The 12,026-nt window shown below is 36.9% G+C and overlaps 1 non-coding gene and 1 pseudogene across 1 annotated transcript; both read left to right on the top strand.

Moving 5' to 3' along the window:
- Nucleotides 1-1,298: 1,298 nt before the first annotated feature.
- Nucleotides 1,299-1,431, top strand: LOC129075559 (U11 spliceosomal RNA). The gene has a single exon (XR_008529658.1). It is a non-coding gene; the product is annotated as a U11 spliceosomal RNA (small nuclear RNA).
- Nucleotides 1,432-3,519: 2,088 nt separating this feature from the next.
- LOC129075521 (60S ribosomal protein L18a-like) lies at nt 3,520-9,549 on the top strand (annotated as a pseudogene).
- Nucleotides 9,550-12,026: the final 2,477 nt, after the last annotated feature.

The following is a 12,026-nucleotide window of genomic DNA, read 5'->3' on the forward strand; positions in this document are numbered from 1 at the left end:
TTAACTAAACTGTGAAGTTCCTTATACTAGCAAAAAAGAAAAGAAAGTCTCTATTGACCAAAAGCAATGTGCACCACAAAGCAGTTTAAAGGAAATAGTAGAGAAAGAAAATCTTGTTGAACTGAAGGAAATCCAATCAGAGAAAGATTAGTATTAAATTTGTGGTCTTGTGTCATGGTTATTTGATATTACACACAGATCCATGAATATACTATATGCCATACAGATCATTCGTTAACTAGACTTCAAAATAATGGATGTGTCACACTTATTATTATGATTCTCCTTGTACTCATCTCTCCTATACTAATATACCCCCGATGTAACATGTCACATTGTGTTGCATTGATGTGCTTATCACTTGGAACATGAATAATCCTTTTGTCCAATGTATCCACACTGTGTACACTACCTTCCTGTTAGTCACTTAGTAGCCATTTAGGTTATCAAATCGACCTTTGTAGTATCTCAGTGCTTGTGTTCAAGTAACTGTGATTTTACAGGCATGTCTCAGAGATATTGCAGGTTTGGTTCCAGACCACTGCAATAAAGCAAATTCTTAGTAAAGTGAGTCACACAAATGTTTTGGTTTCCTAGTGCATATAAAATCATTAAGTGTACAATGGCATTAAGTCTAAAAAAGCAATGTACATACCTTAATTTTAAAATACTTTAGTGCAAGAAAATGCTAACCATCATCTGAGTTCTCAGTGAGTCTTAATATTTTTGTTGGTGGAGGGTCTTGCTTCAATGTTGATGGAAACATAGTATCTGTGAAACACAATAAAACAAAGTGCAAAAAAATGAGGTATGCCTGTACTTAATAAAGACACCATAGCTCAAGAATGGCAATGTTTTGGATATGCCAAAAGGAAGCTACAAAATGCTTCCATTAAGTGAGAGGTAAGTACAGTACAATAAGGTATTTTCAGAAATACCACATTCACATAACTTTTATATTACAGTATGTTATTAGAATTGTTCTATTTTATTATTGTTGTTGTTAATATGTTATCATGCTTAATTTATAAGTTAAACTTTATCATAGGTATGCATGCAGAAGAAAAATATAGTATATACAGGATTAGGTACTATTCGCAGTCTCAGGCATCCACTGGGGGTCTTGGAACATATCACCCACAGATAAGGGGTCTAGTCTATAAAGACTAGAGAAAGTCTCGAATCACGTCAGGTTAGATTTTACTACTAAATAAGATCAGGTGAGTTCTGGTTTTTTCAATAAACTTTGAAAAATCTTCTATTATCATAGCTTTGGGGATATGAGAATTTCAAGAAAGAAAAAGGGCTTCTGTCATGAGTGGCATGTGTAGGGCAGCTTGATTGCTCTATGTGCAGAATAAACATCAAGAGATTTTGGAAGCATAATTTTTTGGTACCTGAGCAGTTAGTGATTGTTCGTCCTGGCATCAACAAGAACAACAACAACAACAACAACAACAACAAAAAAGATGATTGGCCTATTTGTGTTAGTACCATAAAAAACTGATGAAAGTTTTTGGAGAAAGGAAAATTGATTAGTCTGAAGGTATCAAAGGTAACTTACTGAATAATGAACCCAATCTAATATAAAGAACAGATAAAATGTTAGTAAACCTGGATGCAAAGAAGAATATACACATAAGAAGACATAGCATGAGGAAAAAACTGTGGATGGAAAAACAAGGAAATGTAAAGAATAGCTTAGATCAAGTTTTAGGGTCTGTGAGGGAAAGAACAGGATATATATAGCCTTGAAAGGTAGAGCAAATCATAGAGAGCCCAATTAAGTGGTTCATTTTATTCTTCTGACAACGAGGAGTCATTGAAAGTTTTTGAGTATGGAATTGTCAGATCAGAGCTATGCTTTTGGAAGTTTAATCTGGCTGTATTGTGTCATTTTCAAATAATTTATATAGATAAGTTTTAACTGATGTCACACGAGGTGTTTAATTTATACAATTGAAATCCGTTTTCCTTTGCCCTTGTCTCAGTAAAGATAAACAGCCCCTCAACAACACCAGGTCAATATTCCCATACTTGCAGAACATTTTTATTCAATTGCCTACTAAGAAGTATTGAACAATTGTCAGAACACTTGTGAGGAACTATGTTATTTGTGTAAGATAAACCACAAATACACACGTAATTCAGAATGCTGGACTTTAAATGTTAATATTTAACCACTTCTTCAGTTGTTGCTTTTTTAAAAGATTTTATTTATTTATTTTTAGAGAGAGGGGAGAGAGGGAGAAAAGAAGGGAGAGAAACATGGATGTGTGAGAGAAAAATTGACTGGTTGCCTCTTGCTCGCTTTCAGCTGGGGACCTGGCCTGCAACCCAGGAATGTGCCCTGGCCAGGAATCAAACCAGCAACCTTTGGCTTCACAGGCCAACGCTCAATCCACTGAGCTACACCAGCCAGTGCTGTTGCTTACCTTGTTTAATGATCTGATATGAGTATGCCTGATGATGATAAAAATAAGTTAATTACAATTATTACATGTGAGAAACATAGTTAAAGAGAAGATCAACTCCAACAAACATTTATTAAGCATTCTCAGTGGGAGCCAGACATTATCCTAGAAAATTTCTGTACTTGATATTCATGTCAAGGGTGAACTATTTCTTTGCAATGCACCAATAAACCAATCTTTCTCCCTTCCCTCTTCACCTCAAATTATACCCTCCTCTCTTGGATACAAAACAAAACTTCCATCTTTGGCACTATTCTGTCCTTAGCAGCAGGAACTGGTAGCTTTAACTTAAAGTATCTCTAGTCACAGCTACCACAGAAATCAGAGTGGCTTTATATCAAAGACCATTGGCTGTCCCCAGCTGATTAGCAGCCAAAAGCACAAAAGAAATGCATCCTCAGCAGTTTTTATGATATTAGCCCATTATTTCCCATTTGTGAGCTATAAAGGCATCTCCATGACTTCAACCCTCACTATTGCATTTGGCTCTGTAGTACTGTCCTCCCTATAAGCTGTTACCTGCAGATTCTGCCATAACGCATACTGGCCAATTATGGTCGAGATTAAACTGCAGAATATTTTTCTCTGTGGGCTAGAACATTTCCAGGAATTAAGAGTTTTTATCTCTGCCCAGGTAGTTCAGTTGGTTGGAGCATTGTCCTGATAGGCCAAAGTTGTGAGTTCAATCCCCAGTCAGGGCACATATAAGAATCAACCAATGAATGCATAAATAAGTGGAACAACAAATCAATGTCTCTTTTTCTTTCCCTCTTCCTCTCTCTCAAATCAATCAATCAATAAAAATTTTAAGAATAAGTCATTTTGAAACAGTTTATATTTCACTGATATCATTAAAATACTTTATATATAATCCATTCTTTAAAATCTCAAAATCCCTCCCTACTCCAACTAATTCTTCAAAGTCACTCCACTTAAACTTGGGAAATATTTTTTGTCTCAATATTCTTAAAATTTCTTGAATGTAGTTTTTTAAAAAATGTTTAAGGCTTCATTTTTATCTACCTCCTGTAACTGGAAAGAGAGCATGACTCAATGCAGCAATTCTCAACTGGATTCCCCCATGACACATGGTATGGAAAACATGAATATGCCTACCCACTCCTCTGAGAAAGTCCAGTGCACTAGTCATAACTGCACCCGTTTTCTGATCATTGAAGAAAGCAAATCAGAAGGTGAGGGACTGAAAATGACCACATAATCTCCTGGTTTGCCTTCCATCCCAGTAAGTGTCTTTTGCTGGCCCTTCTTCCACAACCTGACTTGAAAATAGTGAAGCACTTTAGACTTCAGTTATAGAGACTTCTCTTCTTTTTCTACATTAAAAAAAATTATTTATTTATTAATTTTTAGAGAGAGGGAAAGGAGGGAGAAAGAGAAGGAGAGAAACATCATTGTGTGTCTGCCTCTCGTGCATTCCCTAGTGGGGACCTGGCTTGCAACCCAGGCATGTGCCCTGACTGGGAATCAAACCGACAACCCTTTGATTCGCAGGCTAGCGCTCAATCTACTGAGCCACACTAGCCAAGGTTTTCTTACATTTTTTAAGTATTTTATTTATTTATTTTTAGAGAGACGGGAAGGAAGGGAGAAAGAGAGGGAGAGAAATATCAATCAGTTGCCTCTCACACGCCTCCAGCCCAGGCATGTGCCCTGACCAGGAATTGAACCAGTGACCAGTGAGCCATACCAGTCAGGGCTCTCCATTCTTTTTTAGAAACTTCCCTTCATATCCAAGGTCTATTTAATATCTATATGCTAATGACTTCAAAATTTTTTATTTCCAAAGCAAATCTCTCCTCTGACTACCAGAAATCCTTCAGTCCCTCTACCTACTTGATATTCACTTTTTAAAGGTATTTCGAACTCAATTTTTCTTCATAATCTTCCCTCACCAGCTGAGTCCTCTTCCAATAATACGCCATGCCTCAGTGAATATTTCCACTTTCCATTTAGTTTGATAAGTCAAAAACTTAGGAGTCAGTTCTAATGTCTTTTCCCTCAACACTTGTCTTCTTGTAAAAGATTATTTATTTATTTATTTATTTATTTATTTATTTTTAAGGGAGAGAGAAAAAGAAGGAGAGAAACATCATTGTGTAGTTGCCTCTCACACACCCTCTACTGGGGATCTGGCCCGCAACCCAGGCATGTGCCCTGACTGGGAATCGAACGCGTGACCCTTTGGTTCACAGGCCAACACGTAATCCACTGAAGCCACACCAGCCAGGGTTTCAACACTTGTATTTAATCTACCCCAAAGTCCTGCCAATACTGCCAGCTAAATATTTCTCAAATCTGTCTATATTTCTCCCTCTTTTGTATTTCCCCCTGGTTTAAACCATCAACCTATTTTATCTGGATTACTATAACTTACTTTGCACACGGCAGACATGTTATAGTGTTAATGGTGCCCTAAGGAGTTGCTCAACTCAGCAGTTCTCAAGCCACTGGAGGGGAGTAAAATCAGGACATCATGACCAGAAGTCAATTACTGGCACTGTAGAAGAGAGATGCTCATCTTCAAGCAGACTATTGTGAATGACACACGTTTCTCTGTGGAACAGTCTAAGATCACAGTTAGTAGAAAAATAATAATAATACAAACTAAAGTTGGACTCAGCAGCTGAGAAGCCTGGATTCGTTTTCTGGGGAGAAGTGAGCTTGCGCCCATGTCTCTTAGAACAATCTTTAAAAGATTTTATTTATTTTTAGAGAGAGGGGAAAGAGACAGAGAGAAACATCAATGTGTGGCTGCCTCTCACGCGCCCCCTACTGGGGATCTGGCCTTTGAGAGTGCAACTTGGCCATCTTAGAAGCTCATACTGAGCACTGGCATTTGTTTTCCACAAAGGTCTGGTCTATCTCCCGGACTTATTGAACTATGTCTGTTAAATTCAGTTTTCTAGGAGAACAAAAAGGATGAACTGAGAGATGTAGATGAAGACAAGGATAAAGAGAACAGAAGTTTGGTACTGGAAAAAAATGGACACAAAATGATATAAACACTGAGAAAAAGTTTTACCCATAGCTACCTCTGTCTTCTTGCAAAAATCACAAAATCAAACTCACCATACGTTTCTAATTAGACATGAGTCTATGGTAATAGTAGTGTTCATCTCTCACCACTATCCTCTCCTTTACTCCCTTCCAGTCACATTGTCCCTTTGCTTTCCTGGAATACACTAGACTTTCTCCAGCCTTAGATCATACTTTGTGTTGCAGCCGCTTGCACTCATCTTCCTCCAGGTATCCTCATCATTTTTTCCTTTCAATTCCTTCATGTGTCTGCTCAGACAATATTTTAACAGAGAAGACTTCCCTAACATCCCCCACCTGCACTTACTAATCCTCCTTGTTGTCTATATACCCCCAGTGAGGGAGGTCACTTCAGAAGAAAAATCTCTCTCTCTCCCTCTTTCTCTCTGTCTCTCTCTGTTGTGCGCTCTCTCTCTCACACACACTTTGGTAGCTACGACATTTTTAAACTGAGGTATAATTGACATATAACATTATATTAGTTTCAGCTGTACAACATAATGAATTGATATTTGCATATATTTTGAGATAATCACCACAATAAGTCTAGTTAACCTCCATCACCACACAGTTACAGAATTTTTTCTTGTGATGAAAAAATTTAAGATCTACTCTCTTAGCAACTTTCAAATATGCAATACAGTATTATTAACTATAGTCTCCCTGCTGTATATAACATCCCCATGACTTAATTTATTTTGCAACTGGAAGTTTGTGCCTTTTGACATCCTTCACTCATTTTGTCCACCCTCTTCCCCCTGCCTCTGGAAACCACCAATTTATCTATGAGTTTGGGTCTTCTTTTTTTAGATTCCACATATAAATGAGATCATATGGTATTTCTACTTCTCACTACAGCATTAGAAAACAATAGCAGACTTATAGTAAGCACTTAATAAATATTTGTTATATGGAAAATTAAGAAATCTAATGCAACCTAGTGATAAAACATCCTAGTGAAATATACTTCCTATTAATTAAACAAATGCAAACCAAAGAAGTCTTACATACTTAAGCAGCATCAATCTGTTTGGCTAGAATCCAGGAACTATGACAGACTCTGCCAACACCCACTCAGAACCCCTTTGTCCCATCCATCTGCTAAATGTTTCTATTCATGTATTTGCCTTTTGGCTTTGTTTTCAGTCCCATCTAAACTTTTTTTTGTCCAAAAGAAGACGCATAATCTCAGTGTCTAGTACATATTTAGCCTTTTTATGCTCAAGACTTTGTGTTATTTCTTTTCCCACGCATTCTGAACCACAGCCTCCTCTCCTCAGTGGTTATCTTACAGCCAGGCCACCTGCCCTTCTCACCACATTGCTGAGCTCAAACAGGTTCAGATTTTGTATAGGCTGAGTTAAGCACCTGTCTCATACTGGAAATGTAGGAACAATCTGAGTTGTGTGTGGGCAGTACAACTGTGAGAACTAGTTTTCAAGCTGCTTTAGGAGCTTTTTGAGTAGTTATGCTTATGACAGTAAGCGGCATAAGACTGTATTCATGCTCTCTGAAGTCTAGAAAAAATACTAAGAACTGAGTTTTTCAGAATTTAAAAATAGAAATGCACACATATTTATACAGAACCAAAATAAAGCATTAATGATTCTACTGAGATTATATTGGGTCTTTTCCCTGTGAAGGTTTTGCATGGAGCTTTTTATAAACATGGGTAAGTCAGTCTAGCAGAGAGAATAACAGGAAATGCAATTCTCATGCAATGGTTAAATGGCTATGGAAGGTCCATGAAATTTATACTAGAATCATATTCAGGACCTCCACCTCCTCACTTCTTCACAGTGATTTTTCCAACAGATGATACTAATTTATGGCACAAGAAATAAAAATATCTCCTAGTTTATTTTATGTTTTATTTATAGTTGAAATAGTTTTATGACCAATCTCAGATAGAACATGGTGCAGTTAAAAGAGAACTGAAATGAGAACCAGGATTTAGTCACAGTTTTTAAGAAAATAGTGTTCCATCTTAAGCAAGTTACCTAATCTCTCTGAATTTCAGTTTCTTAATTGGGACAATTATTTAGTTAACAATGGTTCTTAATGGAGGGCTTTACAATAGCCCCAGTTGGGACTTTGGAAATGGATGCTGGCATTTTTTTTAAATTTAGCAGGTGGGTGTCAGTGATAACTAAAAGCCCTACAATGTGCATGATAATCCTGCACAATCAAGAATAACCTCCCTCAACATGGCATTAATGCTCCTCTGGGGAAACACTGGGCTGGATGATTTTTTTAAAGGTCTTATTTATTTATTTATTTATTTAATTTTAGAGAGAGGGGAAGGGAGAGAGAAAGAGAGGGGGAGAAACATCAATATGTAGTTGCCTCTGGCGCTCCCCACTACTGGGGACCTGGCCCGCAACCCAGGCATGTGCCCTGACTGGGAATTGAACCAGCGACCCTTTGGTTTGCAGGATGGCACTTAATCCACTGAGACACACCAGCCAGGGCGGGGCTGGATGATTTTGAAGATCTCTTCCAGCTCTCACATTCTACAGTCCTGGGATACTGTACTGAGTCTTAGAGTCACTATGTTAATATGTAAACTATTAGCACTTGAAACCAATAAAATCACTTTTCAAATGATTTTTCTTTTAGATGTGATATGAAATGTCAACTTTTCTTACAGCCAATAAATTGTCTTGGGGAGAAATATATACTATGAAAAAAATAGCATAAAAGATGAGAAAATGGACCTTTATATGTATTTCAAGGTTTCTACATATATCTATGAAGCAATAAAATATTAACTCGAAGTACACTATTAAAAGTCAAGGAAGTATACTGTAATCTCTAGAGTAAATACTAAAATAAAAATAGAAAAGAAACATGACTACAAAGCCAAATGATAAAATAAAATGGGTCTGTAGAAATATATATTCAATTAATCCAACAGAGGAAAGAAAAGGAGGATTAGTAGATAAATAACAAAGGACATAGAAAATAAATAGTAAAATGGTAGGCTTAAATCTAACTACATAAAATTTTACATTAAATGTCGTGGTATATAAACACTCCAATCAAAATGGATAGAAATCAACACCAAAGTATGTGCTACACACTAGAGATCCACTTTAAATGTACAGATACAAATTGAAAGAATATGGATGGGGAAAAGGTATGTGATATAAAAGTACACATAGAAAGGCAGAGGGAGCTATATTAATACCAGGTTAAATATACTTCAATAAAAGAGCATTACCAGAGATTAAAGAGGGGCATTTCACAATAGAAGAGGGAAGGTCAATTCTTTAGGAAGGTATGACAATAATAAACCTTTATGCACCTTTTAACAGAGATTCAAAATAATGAGCAAATTTGACAAAGTAAAAGAGAAAATGTGACACGTCCATAATCATATCTATAGATTTTAACATTCTTTTTTCAGTAATTGAAGAACAAAACAAAATCCAGAAACCAGATTTCATTCCATTTGTGGGTGGTGGCGAACGTAGAGAGGACGCTCTGAAGGCTGCGGGCCCGCTGCGCGAGTACGAGGTGGCAGGCGCTGCCGGCCCACCCCTAGGTGCCCCACACCGCCCTTCTCCCGCATGCGCATCTTTGCACCCAACCCTGTCGTTGCCAAGTCCTGCTTCTGGTACTTCGTATCTCAACTGAAGAGGGTGAAGAACTCTTCAAGGGGAACCGTCTACTGTGGGCAAGTGTTCGACAAATCCCCACTTCGGGTGAAGAACCTTGGTATGTGGCCGTGCTACGACTGCCGCAGCGGGACCCGCAACACGTACCAGGAGTACGGCGACCTGACCACCGCAGGCGCCGTCACCCTGTGCTAGGGGGACTTGGGGGCCCGGCCCGTGCCCGCGCCCACTCAATCCAGATCACGAAGGTGGAGGACACTGCAGCCAGCAAGCGCCGCCGGCCGGCAGTCAGGCAGTTCCATGACTCCAAGATCAAGTTCCCGCTGCCCCGCCGGTCCTTCCTCGCCAGCCAGCGCAAGCCAGGCTTGACCACCAAGAGGCCCAACACCGTCTTTTAGATGCAGGGCCTCCCTGTCCTTGGGTACCAAATAAACTCCTTGGAAAAACTGGGGTGCTCAGGAAAAAAAGATATAGAAGATTTATGAAATTTCTGTCCACCACTTTGAATTGATATTTACAGAACACTGCACCCTACATTTGTAGAGTACACGTTCTTTTCAAGTGTAGATAGGCCAATGTCTGGGCCAAAAGAAAAAAAATACAGTGCATTTAACAGAATTTAAGTCTTACAGAGTATGTTCTTTGATCAAAATGTAGTTACATTACAAGTCAATAACAATAATGTATCTAAAAAAAGAAATAAATACTTGGGAATTAAACAATTTACTACTAAATGACCAAGAAAACAAAGAATAAATCACAAGGGAAATTAAAATATATTTTGAACTTAACAACAACAACAATGACAGTGAAATTATGTAATATAAACTGTGGCGTATAGATAAAGCAGTGCTCAGAGGAAAATTTATTGTTTTAAATACTTACAATGGATAAAGTTTTGTTCCAAAAAGCTAGATTAAAGAAAAGTAAAAACAATCTTTCATTTTAAATAAGTGGAAGGAAATAAATAATGAAGAGCATATATCCATGAAAATAGAAAACAGGCAATCATTAGAGAACATGAACAAGGCCAAAATGATTCTTTGAAAAGTTCAATAGAAGTGATACACTCTTAGTTAGGCTGATCAAGGAAAAAAGAGGGAGAATATAAGATACCATTATAATGAATAAAAGAGCGGTTATCACTAGAAATCTTATAGATGTTAAAAATATTGCCCTGACCGGATGGCTCAGTTGATCGGAGCATCATCCCATGCACTGAAAAGGTTGTGGGTTCGATTCCTTGTTAGGGAACGTGCTTGGGTTGCAGGTTTGATCCCCGGTCAGGGGTGTCCTGGAGACAGCTAGCTGATGGATGTTTCTCTCTCACATCAATGTCTCTCTCTCTCTCTCTCTTCCTCTGTCTCTCAAATCATTGGACATATCCTCAGGTGAGGATTTTTTAAAAATAATAAAAATAAAAATATATTTTAGAGAAATATTATAAATAATTTTATAACAAAGTAGATAACTTAGATGAAATGGACTAATTCCTCAAAAAATACAACTCTCCAAAAGTGACAAAAAATAAAACAGAAAATCTAAATCACACAATAAATCTAAAAGAAATAGAATTTGTTATTTAAAAAAAAAATCCAAAAAGAATTGTTCAAAATTCAAGCTTTTATAGTTTCACCGGTAAATTTATCAAACATCTAAGAAAAGAAAAACATGAATCTTAAACAAACTCTTTCAGAAAATAGAAGAGGGATCAATTCACACCGCATTTTATAATGCAAAATTGAAAGTTAATTTTAAAACCTGAGAAAGCTATTACAAAAAAAGAAACTAAGAGACAGTGTCCTTCATGAATACAGGCACAAAACTCCTAACACAATTGAGGTAAATAAAATTCAGAAACAGAAAGATATAATATGTCATAACAATGTAACACTTACCCAGGAATATAAGATTGGTTTAATTCAAAGAACGCATCATTGTAATTTTCCATGTTTATTGAATAAAGAAAAACCCACACATGGCAAAGTTCAACACTCATTCATCATAAAAACTTCAGCACGCGAGGTATAGAAAGGAACTTTAACCAGGTAAAAGTCATTTACAAAACAACCTAGATTCAACATCATATTTAACAGTGAAATACTGAATGTTTTCTCCCTTAGAACAAAGGATGATTGACCACTTCGCCATATATATTCAGCACTTTACTGGATGTACTAGCTATTACAATAAGCCAAAAAAAAAGGCATAAAGATCATCAAAGAAGAAACAAAAACTTTTTTTTTTATGTTTAGATCTCATGAAGGTATGTATGTAGAACATCACATGGCATCTACAAGTAAAATTACTAGAACTGTCATTTTAGTAAGGTTGCAGGATACAAGGTTAACATATAAAATCAATTATATTTCATATAAAACAGCTTCAATTGGAAATTAAATTCAAGCAATGCAATTTACAACAGCAATTAAAACCATCATAGTCCTGGGAGTAAATATAACAACAGATCGCTGTAGACCTCTACACTGAAAACTATAAGCAATGGCTGATATAAATTAACACCTAAATAAATGGAGACATTTGCTATGTTCATGAATTGGAAAACTTACTCTTTTTAAGATGCCAATTACCCCAAATTGACCTACAGATTCAATGCAATATCGAACATAATCTTATCATGCTGACAACCTAATTTCCTAAATGTATATAGCATTAAAAGGATCTAGAACCATGAAAACAGTGAGGAAAAATTACAACAAATTTTGAGAAATATACTACCTTATTTCAAGAATTACTGTAAAGTTATGTCAGGAAAAACAATATAGTACTGACCTAAAGACTGATGGAGCCCTGGCCGGGTAGCTGAGTTGGTTTCAGTATAGTCCCGATAGGCCAGGGTTGCAGGTTAGATCTT

Source organism: Pteronotus mesoamericanus, unplaced genomic scaffold, assembly GCF_021234165.1.
Source record: "Pteronotus mesoamericanus isolate MK-2021 breed Mesoamerican mustached bat unplaced genomic scaffold, CSHL_Meso_final contig_55, whole genome shotgun sequence".
NCBI classification, from domain to species: Eukaryota; Metazoa; Chordata; class Mammalia; order Chiroptera; family Mormoopidae; genus Pteronotus; species Pteronotus mesoamericanus.